Genomic DNA, 12,752 nt, shown 5'->3' with positions numbered 1-12,752 from the left:
TAATGTTTTAAATAAATCAATTTTCACAAAAGAGGCTACTTTGGCAGCATAATGTTCAATCAATTTATTTCAAAACCAAATCTTTATAAAAATAGATGGGTATACTAATTTAAATTGTTACCAGTTTCCTTATGTAACAAAAAAAATACTTAAATCCTAAAAAGAATTAAATCTTAATAATGTCTTTTAAAACCTTAAAGAAAAACATGATTATAACTCATGTGTCGAAAATTCTTGATCCATTAACATTAAAATTAATCATTATAATTCAATAATACTTTATTAATGTTTTAAAAAATAAAACATTTATTTATTATATAAATTAAACGCCAGTTCGGTTTCATGTATATATAGTTATACCTTAAACAATGATAATATATATAAACAATCATACATGATAACACATTTATATAAGGAATTGCAATATCACGGCACTGGCATTAACAAAAGGAAATTAATCTGTGTTTGTGCAATAGTACCAGTATACGACGCACACACATCATACACATTTATTTCTGAATTCACAAATCAAAGGCGCAGTACATTCACATGTACAAAATTCATTAACAAATAAATCAATACATATAAAGAAGGCACTGCAATTCATAAGGTCAGTGTATACACATTAAAAATTAAATAACGAATTCACCGGATTCACAAAATTGAATTCGATCCGAACAACGCAAACATGTTTTGATCCGGTGAAATAAAAAAAAATTAATATTTTTAATGGCTCAATTATGGATGGCTCTGATACCACTTGTTAGAATAAATTAATTTTAATAACCCAGATCATCCATATTGAATCATCAAAAATATATCATATCATACTCGAATGCGGAAGCGTACCTGAATTCATAAACATGAATCATACGATTGGAAGAATTTGGATCTTGTGGTTCTTTCGATCTTCCTCAACCAAAGCCTTCTGTATTCCTAGGAGGCTGAACTGCAACTCTTTTGATGGAGAAAGAGTAACAAAGGCGGCTTTGGTATATTGGGGACCGAAACCCTGAAGGTCTATTTATATTTGAGCATGGCACCCATTAAACCCTTAAGCCCAAATAAAATAGTATCTAAGGCCCAAAAGATAATATATCTAAAATCCAAAAGATAATTATCTAAGGAACAAAAATAATATCCGGTTTTATTCTCATTTAATTCCAAATCAAAAATAATAATGACTTATTCAATTAGTATTTAAAACAATAAATGAGATCATTATTATATAAGTCATTTAATTTGAAATAGCATAATTTGTGATTATAATTAATATATGTATTGCCCATAAATAAGTTAGGAAATCAAATAATTTCCTAACAAATTAAACATAGAACATAATCCAATTATAACTTAGAATATCTTCAATTATCATCATCAATTACAAAAAAGAAATGACGGGCTCGCCAGAGAAGTCCACCCCACGCCGTCGAAACTTGCCAAAGTCAACGTATTAGACAGTACAGGTTAGGCGGACTTTTTAATTATGACGGTTTTAAATTTTCAACTCAACCTTTTTTTTTTTTGCAAATTAAGCAAGCCAACCCGACAAATTTTGACACATTTGCCATCCCTACCTATGATAAAGAGATTAGTTGCTCAAGTTATTGTAGCACTTCTTGATAAGGAAAACTAATTTTAATTATTTGAGATTAATTTTCAATACATTGTTTGAGCTATGAATTCAATTTTAATTTAGTTTTAAACTACCTAACATGGAAAATGCATTTTTATTTTATTTTTTGATATGATAAATAGTATAAATTGCATAAAATTAATGGAACATAAAATCTAATTTCATCTAAAACTTAAATTAGATCGAATTTAATAATTAAGTTAAACAGTCATGCTACACATACAAGCCTTTTTGGCTTATCAGTCTTACAAGTTGGACCAAGTCCAACAAAAACCACTCTCACCCAACTCAAGCGTGTTAAACACGCGTCTTACTGAACCGTTTCCAAAGCGCGTTACTACATTATGAACGACTCTTGTTCTTCTTCCTCAATAAAAAACGCAATTCAAGGCACATTCGAAAGCTCTGATGAAACATTCAAACTCCTCGCTAACACTTGACGAAATCAATAAGCAAACATCAAAATCTCCATCAAAAAATACCAAACAGAAAGAAGAAACATTATTCAAGGTACTGTTTCACTGTTCTTCTAGGTTTTTAAGATTTCTCTTTCTGATTTCAAATGTGAAGCATTACATCGTCGTATACACTGTTTAAAGTTAATCTGTTTCACTGTTCTTGGTTTAGATTTGATAGTACTATTCTAATGAAACTTTTCAAGTCGTTTACACTATTTTACGTACTTCTAGTGAATAGTTTAACGTGTGTTTTTATCTGTTTTTGTGCATGTTTTGTGCATATTTGCATGTTTTTTAAGTGAGTTTGTATTCGTATAAACTCTGTATTGTATTTCAAGTGAAATCATTTTTGGGGGTATATGGCCGATTTTTGGGTGTATATGTCGGAATTCGAATGTGACTGGTGCTTCTAGTGGCATTTTGAACTTAAATATCATTTTGAACTCATATAATGTCATGTAATCCAAAAAAAAAAATAGAGGTGTATGGGACTAATATATATTAAGAGTATTGAAGTGTAACTGGTGTTGTTGTACTAGTGCTTGACCTTGTAGTATCATTGTATGTATTTTTGGTTGAGTTGAATATCATTTTGAACTCATTTAATTTCGTGTAATCGAAAAAATAATAAATGTGTATACGACTGGATTTGGGTGTATGAGGATGGTATTTGGGTGTACGTGATTGGAATTTGGGTGTATGTGTGTGATACTTGCCTGGTATTTTTATCTATTGACAGTATTTCTTATTTCTTACAGTAAAAATGACAACCAAGAGCCAAGGTAAAAAAAATACAATGTAAGCACATATATATATCTTAGAACAAATCAATTATTCCTAATGTAAATATAGGTTATTTAAATGACTCTCATTTTGCTTTGTTTACGGCAAACCAAAGACTTGAAATGTGCCACGAGATTATTCAGTGAAAAGTTTGAAAACATGAGCGAGCCAAAGAAAGCCATCGTTCGCGAATTAGGATTTGGTGGCCTCATGCACATCCCGCCAATGAATGTGCCACATAAACTGTTAAAGGAGTTGGCTAACTCCTTTAATTTGGACAATAACAAACTGGACACAGGCTATGGTTCTTTTAAAGTTAAAGCCAAAATAATAGGGGCTGCCCTTGGCCTCAATGCATCAGGTAACTGATTACAGAAACCTCTATGCTTGCATTTTCTGTAATATATTCTTTGTAATATCTTATTCTGATATCATGTAATCAAGTAATAAATTTAGGTGTATATGAGTGATATTTGGGTATATTTCAAGTGATTTGGAGCGTAAATTATTTTCTTTTTTATAGGAGATCTATTTCCCGATAAAGTGAGTTATAATGATCTCTCGGAGGAGAACAAAGTGATTTTTAGGAGGTTCCAGAGGAAGATATTAAAAAATCTGACCGATGAAATGATGAATATCAGTGTTGACAACGACCAAGATTGCCTGATGTTCAAGAGAATTTTCATCCTCTATATTAAAATGGCATTTTTGTTGCCAACTATGATAAACAAAGTATCTCCTGTCCATCTAGCTCCAATTTTTCAGATGGACAAGATAACGGAGGGCAACTGGGGTGCCCATGTGTTGAATTTCATCATCAAAGACATAACCAATTACCATTTGAAAAAGAAAAAATCAATTGACGGCTGCCTCTATGCCTTGATGATCATCTATTTCCATCTAAAAAAACACGCAGACAAGAAGGAAGAAGCAATCCCTGGACCTCCTTGGGTTAGCCACTGGAATAGAGAACTGTTGGTTGCGAGGATCAGAGCAGAGATTGATGGTCATATGGTAACTAAATAGAATACTTCTATCTAGTTTGGATGTATTTAGTCAATATTTGGGTGTATGTCATCTGAATTGATGTGTAATTGGTTTTAAATGTTTTAAATGTTTCAGGGCATCGTCAGGAAGGCAGAAGTAAAAAAGAAGTTGAAGAAAATGAAAGAAAAAAAAAGAAAGAAAAAAAAAAGAAAAAGACAAAAAGGAAGAAGGCAAGTTCATCCGAGAGTGATTCATCGGAGAGTGAACTTGATTTTTCCTCTGAGTCTGAGTCTGAACAAGACTCAGAGCAAACAACAGAAATAAGGAAACAACCTACCCGTATCGCTAAAAAGTAAGTAATATTTTGGGTGAATTTTATAATTTTTAGGGTGCTTTTTGCTAATGATTGGTTGCCCTCCAAAATGGTATCCAGAAAAAGGAAGCAAATTTTGGAGGATTCCACTTCATAGAGTAAAAGTGAATCCGATGATGAGTAAGATTCTAAATTGTTATTGCATTTCTTTCTTTTCTATTTATTATCAAAATTTAATATTTTAACAGAGTATTTCTCATTTAATTTTAGAAGTGAAGAATCGTCACCAATAAAAAAAATAAAAATCAAACAAAAAATTAAGACTCCACCCAAAAAGTATGCACTACTTTTGATAATATTTTACCATCAATTTTGTTGTGTTTGTCTGATTCATACTTTTTTTATTTCCAGGACGCAATCCAAAAAGAGAAAGCACATTGTTGAGGATTCGTCTTCTGAAGAACAAATTCAATCCTATGATGGGTAAGATACTTTGTAAAACTATCTTACCCTTTATCATCAAAATTATATTTGTTAACATGTTCTTTTGCAAGTACTGTCAGAACTTATATTTGGGTGTATATTATCGATTTTAATGTTTTTTGGTTTCTAATTATTGTTTTTGGTTTCCCAAGATGAAGGGAGTTGGGCTGCCATCGACGGAAGGTCACTATGACTCATTCGAAACGTAAGATCCTTTATTTGATAGAATTTTGATATCCTAATTTAACTAAATAGTATTTTTACTGAATGAAGTTTATTCTATGCTTAGAATGTCGGAGGTGAACTTAGGAAGTGAGAGTGATCCTTTGTTTCAAGGACAAACAGATCAAAGCAGCGTAAACAAACCCGCTGATAGCATGTAATTTCTATTTCTAATACCAGTTGCTTAATTCTTTTTTTACCATCTGCTTCTAATTCTGTGTATATTTTTTTTAGAAAAAAAAAGCCCTTTAATGTTTTACGCAAGAAAAAAAAAGGCAGGAAAAAAAGAAAAATTTGCAACTAAGTAAGTTATAAAAAAACAGAGCCTGTGTTTCTTTTCAATTCTTCAGGTGTATTTTGACATTATTTGGGTGGATTTCAGGTTGAGTCTGGAAGAAGAATCGGTCAGTGACCCAGCTCAACAGAAGATTATTATTGTTCCGATGGAGACACATTCGGAATCTGAACCACTTGATATGTGAGTTTTACAACTAAATTTCCACATTCTAATAATCTATTTTAAGGGAGTTTCTTAACTTTTTATTTTTGTCTTGTTTAGAGTTCCAATACAAGTACGCATGCCTCTATCCCAAACAACAGCAGCAAGCCCTGTGCCACCAGTTGAACCATCCCCCCCCCCCCCCCCCAAAATTGTTCTCTTATTTGGGTATATCTCTTCGGAATCCTTTTCTCTTACCCTGCAACACTCCACAACTCCAGAAACCTGATGAAAGCACACCCACAGTGCCACCGGCTCCATCTAAAATGTAAGTTTTATACAATATAACTCTCTTTCGATAACATTCATCTATTCTTATTCTTATAATATCATATGTGTCAACATGCAGTAATCCACCCCCTAAAGCCACTGCTGCATTAATGATGATCGCCAACACAGCATCCTATGTACCAAAACAATTTCTGGCATCGTCATTCAGCCTCAGCTTCACTGATTCAAGTCAAGAAGAAACCTTGACTCAAGAGGGGCAACCAGGATCTCAGAAGGGAAAAATTCCTCAGACACCTATACTAATGAAAGAATTAGAGGAGCTGGTGGAGAAAATTGCAAGCGCTGGGATTAAGGTAGCAATGGACTTTGCAAAGGGTAAAAGTCCACCGCACGAAAAGCAATCGGCTGGCCAAATTTTTGAAAATTTTGAAACTCTTGCAAGGAGTAAGGAATTGTTGGCTGAGATGAAAGAGAAGTGCTATCTTAGGGCCACATATGTGAAAACATACGGGGATGGAAGTACTAATGAGTACGACCCAGTGTGCACCCTCAATGCCCAAGAACCATTAATACTGTCAAAAATTCACTTTGCATCTCTAGCAGCTAGCAAATATATCGAAGCTGAGGTAAAATTAAGACAAGATTAATGATTTAATTATGACATGTGATTGCAATGTTGGTTGATTTAATTGATTTGGGTTTTGTTTTTTCTAGATTGTCAATGCTATGTGTCTGATTCTGAACAGATGATGAGCGGATATTTTATACGCTTTTTGCCATCATTTTCATATAGTTTTTAGTATGTTTTATTTAAGTTTTATTAAGTTTTCATAGATTTTAGTGTAAAATTCACATTTTTAGATTCTATTATGAGTTTGTGTATTTTTGTGCAATTTCAGGTATTTTCTGGCTGAAATTGAGGAGCTAGAGCAAAAGTCCGATTCAGAGACAGAGAAAGTGTTGAAGATGCTGCCTGGATCTGAACTCCTTGCACTCAAAAGAGCTTTTCTGGAGTTATAGACATCTAAATGGAGCGTTCTCAATGGCTATGGAGAGCTAACATCTAGAGATTTCTAGCAATGTATAATAGTCCATACTTGGATTCAGAATTAAAGGCCCAAAACTGGCGTTCAACGCCAGCCTCCTGCCCTATTCTGGCGTCCAGCGCCCAAAGGAGAAGAGACCAGCGTCCAACGCCCAAAAAGGACACCCTAGCCAGTGTTCAACACCCTAGAGGCCTCCTAGCATATGGATCTCAATTAAGCTCAGCTCAAACACTCACCAAGTGGGCCCCTGAAACGGATTTTAGCACTAAAAGACTGTTTTACCCTTTTTTATGTAATCCTTAGTCATTAGTTTAGTATTTAAAGTAGAAGATCACTCTTTGTAAAGGAAATTTCGATCTTCTTCCAACTTTTTGAAACTTTACACGTTTATCATTGTATTTGATGAGCGAATATTTTATACGCTTTTTGACATCATCTTCATATAGTTTTTAGTAGTTTTTATAGGTTTTAGTGTTAAATTCACATTTTTGGATTATACTATGAGTTTTTGTGTTTTTGGGCAATTTCAAGTATTTTTTGGCTGAAATTGAGGAGCTGGAGCAGAAGTCTGATTCAGAGACAGAGAAAGCACTGCAGATTCTGTCCAAATCTGACCTGCCTGCATTCGGAAGAGACAGAGAAAGCATTGCAGATGCTGTCCAGATCTGACCTGCCTGCATTCGAAAGAGCTTTTCTGGAGCTGCAGAAGTACAAATGGAGCGCTCTCAACGGCTATGGAAAGATGACTTCCAGAGCTTTCCAGTAATATATAATAATCCATACTTTTCTTCGGATTAAAAGGCCCAAAACTGGCATCCAACACCAGCTTCCTGCCCCCTTCTAGGCGTCCAGCGCCCAAAGAGCAGAGCCTGGCATCCAAAGGCCTAGAAAGGACCCCCTAGCTGGTATTTCACGCCCAAGAGACCACAATGCACGTAGATCTCATTAAAGCTCAGCCCAAACACTCACCAAGTGGCCCCAGAAGTAGATTTTAGCACTAAATAGACGGTTTTACCCTTACTAGTCATCTGTTTAGTATTTAAGGGATTAACTTTATGTAATTCGGAGTCTTTTGACCACTTTTATGTCACTTTCCAATTTAGGAGAGCACCATTTTCGTTTTTCACTTTATTTTTACTTTCAGTATGGGTTTCTATACCTCCTAGGTTGAGGGGAGGAGCCCTGCTGAGTCCTATGAATTAATAAAACTACTATTTCTTCTTCTTCGATCTGTTTCTGATCTATCTCTAAGATGTATATCTGATCTTCATCGTGGTAAACAGGATGATCTAACAAATTAGCTCTGTTCATCACATTAAGACAAATGTGCCTGACGAACACCCGCGTCTACTTGGGTTCTTGTAAATACTCGAAAGGAAAAGCACGAGCCAACAGCTATGTTTATACATCTCACAGACGGTTAATCCACGATTTTGTTGGGGACTTCTCGAGACACCAGTTCAGCCGATTTTCGGAGAGATTAGGGTCTCCGTGGTATAGGCTAGAATCCAAAGAAGTATCATTCTCTGATTCGGAAGATTTGACCTTGTTTGTGGCGTTTTAAGTAGGATCGCCAAGAGAATGGACTGCTATGCGCTTCACCCTTCGTCAAATTGAAAATCACGACCACTGGCCACGGCCGTGTTCATTCTGTAGCAGAGGAGATCGATGACCACGGGCAATGGCTTTGATCACTTACAGCCTGCCATAGAAGAAGATCATTCACAAGCAAAGAAGACAGTGGTACTAGAGTTACTTCAGAAAGACAAAGCAACTCAAACTCTCAACTCTATTCCTATCCCTAAAACACTTGTTTTACAGATACAAATTATGAATAGTTTTCTCTATCTAACAACCTTTTGAGTCTGCTTGACTAAGACCTGCAAGACAACCATAAGCTTGCTTCAAGCCACAATCCTCGTGGGATCGACCCTGACTCGCTCAGGTATTACTTGGACGACCCAGTGCACTTGCTGGTACTTCCTGCTGTACGAAAAGGTGTGGGATTTTGCGTACGTGCGCACCAGTATTCTCTATCAGTCTGTGTCACTAAACCTCCTAAGTTTAGGCTAGGAGCTCTGCTGAGTTTAATGGATTAATAAAAGTACTATTGTTCTATTTCTAATTTGTGTTTGATCCTCTATTCTAAGATGTATCTTCGTTCTTCATCCTAAGATCACGTGCTTGACAACCACCCGTGTTCTTCTTGGGTTCGTGTGACTACGTATCTAGAAAGTATTGAACCACTAGCTTGATTATACAATTCTTAGACGGTTAATCCACAACTTCAATGGGGACTTCTCGAGACACCAGTTTAGCCGAGGTATGGAGAGATTAGCGTCTTTGTGGTAGAGGCTAGAACCCAAGGCACAGCGTTCTTTGATCCGGAAGATTCGACCTTGTATGTGGCGTTTTAAGTATGATCATCAAGGGGGAATGAACTGCAGGAGCTTCACCCTCAATCATACTGGATCCGCACTAAACCTAGGGTTCAGCATTGGAGGAAGATTAGCAACCGCGACCGTACGGTGTTGATCACATACAGCCTGCCATAGAAGAAATCATTCACATTTGGAGTAGGCAGTAAGACCAAATTGATCCAGAGGAACAAAGTATCTCCGAGGCCTTAACCATCCTCCTATCATTGTATTCACCATCAATTGAGTAACGTTTTCTTTAATTTACTTTTATGCGCTTTAAACAAACAAACAACTCTTCTACCCGCCTGACTAAGATCTACAAGATAACCATAGCTTGCTTCAAATCACAATCCTCGTGGGATCGACCCTGACTCGCTCAAGTATTACTTGGACGACCCAGTGCACTTGCTGGTTCAGTTGTACGAAGTGTGGGAATTCGTGCACAAATAGACAAAATATTAAAAGATTTGAAGAAGAAATTTACTATCACCCCCCCTAATATTATGGTAAGGTGTATTGGACTCAATTTTGGGTACATTTGTGTAATGTTTTAGGTGTATTAAATATTTCTTCTGGTGTTTCTTAAATGCTGCAGAAAATGGCTATTAGGAATCATGGCGGTGGCGAGTTCTTACAACCAAAATAAAAAAAGCCATTTATGATTGAGGACTACAAAATGTTCATTCCTTTTTTGGATTTGAAAAAATTGGCATCCCATCCATATGTAAGTTTTCTTTCTAAAACTTCTAATCAAAATTCTTTTGTTTATGTGCCAATTAAACTAAAACACTATTCAATATAGCCATACTTCAGATATTTGCACATGTTTGCTATGCGGAGCATTGGTGATTTTGGGTGGCTGATGTTAGAAAGAAAAAATTTTGGATCCTTGACCCAGATCACAAGACGTGTCCCTCCAAACCTAGAATGAAGCTTAATAAATTTGTTGTAAGTTGATTCTGTTTTTTGTGTTTTAATCTTTGAGTGTATTTCTGTTCAAAATAAGGTATAGTGTGGGATCCTTTGGGTGTATTCATTTATTAGATTTATTCTCTCTGATATTTTGCTTTGTTTTTTGTTTTTAGGGGTATGTGATTTCCCGAATGAGGGTATATGCCGGGGGGCACCTCTCAAAAAAAATAATTGTGAAATTAAACCGCCATACATCAACATTTCAGGCCAAAAGACAAGGTATGGATCTTTCTCTCTAAAAATTGTATTTTCTGTTGCTGTGCTATTTTAATTTGCTCATTTATTTTTGGTTTTCAGCTATGATTGTGCTGTTTATGTAATGAAATGGCTTGAAATTGTCGAGCCTCAAAATATTAAAAATGGGAAGTATGACTGGGACAATTGGACACAAGTAATTGTGTTTAAAACTGTATAACTCTCTATTAATTAACTAAATTAACAGAGTTCATTGAACGCTTACTCTTTTAAACTGTAGGCGGAGGTGGACCACTTTTGAGTTGAATATGCTTCACGAATTATATTTCATGAGATTAATCGAGACAGAGATATAGCAATAGAGAAGGTGAAGCAATAAGATTGTCCAAATCATCTGCAGTGTTATTGAGTCCATATTGTCAAATAGAATCAGATGATATTGACAGTGATTAGTTGGAGTGGTGTATAGTGTTGGAATAGTTTGAACATTTTTTGTAAATATTATGAATATTTAATCCAATCTTATTATAAATTATTTTTCATAAATAAACTGGCTGTGCTGTATTCAAAAGATGTCAATTATAGGTAAAAAAATGAAAGAAAACAACACCATACGTGCTAATATGCCCATTTTCTTTAGTAATACACCCAAATATAGCCGGTATACACCCAAATTGAGTACTCACATATTTCTATGAAAAAACCAACAAGGTGGTATGGAAATTCTAGTATTTGATTGTATACGTATAGTAAATTTAAAACAAACAAATATAAACAAAACACTAATTTCTAACACAAACAGCAGCATCTGAAAAATATAAAAAAAGAAAAATGTCAAATACAAGAGACTGCAGAAATACACCAAAAAAATTGAATGTTACACCCAAATAGTTTCACTATACACCCAAAATTCTATCCCGTGTTGTTGGATCCCTGAACTGATAATTCATAATATGTCCGTGATATTGGCTGGAATTCGTTTGCAATCTGTTTGTCCAGCTTTGAACCTAGCCTATTTTTTGGACGTCCTCTTGTTCGAACCTTTGGAGGGATTTGAAGCTCGTTAACCGATTCCAAGTTAGCATCTTCGTGAGATAACGAACATGTCCCCTTCCTTTTGGCTTTCAGTTCTTCTATCTCAACCACGACGTTATCGTAGGCACGGTGCAGAATGGCGGTGAGCTCCTCAGATTCTGATGCAAATTCACATATATTTTGCGAACGAAACACCAATTCGTCAAACCTCTTGCTTTTTGGTGCCAACAATGGCTTGTCGTGGCTGCTCTTGATGTGTGTGTCTCTTCTTTACGTTCTTGCTCCATCGTTCCAATTCGTCACACTTTGGTTACTCGTTCAAAGCTCAACACGCTTAAGGATTGACAGCACAATATCCCTCTTGACTCGAATAATAAGCACTGGCATTTCACTTGGGCTGCTACCAAGTCATACGTAATTGTAAACTTATTGAATGTTGAGCTAGAAACTTGTTCAGCAACTTCGTATACTGAATAGCCTAAAGCAGAGTTCGTTAACCTTGTGATGCAATTCATCTTTCCTCTAAATTGTGCTTGGACTTTCCTAAACTTTTGGTGAGTGTACACATGTTGAAACTGAGCTTCTATGGAAGATTTTATTGCACAAGGTATGACAGTGTAAAAATCTGCAGCATCCAATTCTCTCTCTCTTTGCTCCCTGCTTCCGAGGCAATTATCATATTGTTTGACGAATTGGATAAGTGAGTTGTTCCGGGTAATGAACTTGTTTAAAAATGCATGCATGCTCTTGCTCCTTTATGTGTTTCTCATCCCGGCCCAAAAGTGGTGATCCAGATAAATTGGAATCCATATATGACAGTCTTCGTATAGCTCTGTAAAACACACCCAAATCAGACTATAATACACCCAAAAACATGCAATTTACACCTCTACTGCAGATTTTAAATGTCATTACCTAAAAGCCACTTGTTGTCCAGAAGACCATACTTCAACAGAAAATCATTCCAATTCCTATCAAATGATTTTTTGGTATGAGAGTTCCAAACAACATGGCTCATTTCTTGTTCGATTTCTATGTGTCCCTGGAAGCCGTTTAATTTACCTGGAATCTTCTTCATGATGTGTCGATACACCAATAGTGAATTGTTATGGGCATACAAGCCTCAATAGCCCTTTGCATCGATGTGCATTGATCGGTGAGAATCCCTTTTGGAGCCTTTCCTCCCATACAATGAAGCCAACATTGAAAAACCATTTGAATGATTGAATATCTTCATTTTTCATCAAAGCGCATCCAAGAAGTGTTGACTGACCGTGGTGATTCACCCCGACAAAAGAACCACAAACCAGATTATACCTGAAACAGATTACGACAAAACAGAATTAAAATCATTAAATACATCCAAATAATGACTTTATACACCAAAAAAATCCAATATATACCTCTGCAGCATATTCATAAAACAACATTAATTTAGCATCATAAACCAGAACAGCATATTAGCTGTTTGT

General features: G+C 35.6%; 1 long non-coding RNA gene across 1 annotated transcript; it reads right to left on the bottom strand.

The window, feature by feature from the left end:
- LOC110262801 lies at positions 11,583-12,260 on the bottom strand. The gene is made up of 2 exons (XR_002347802.1): positions 12,196-12,260; positions 11,583-12,112 (listed from the first exon to the last, which is right to left on the bottom strand). It is a non-coding gene; the product is annotated as an uncharacterized LOC110262801 (long non-coding RNA).

This window comes from Arachis ipaensis, chromosome B05, assembly GCF_000816755.2.
Source record: "Arachis ipaensis cultivar K30076 chromosome B05, Araip1.1, whole genome shotgun sequence".
Lineage (NCBI taxonomy): Eukaryota > Viridiplantae > Streptophyta > Magnoliopsida > Fabales > Fabaceae > Arachis > Arachis ipaensis.
This window is presented reverse-complemented; position numbering and strand designations above follow the sequence as displayed.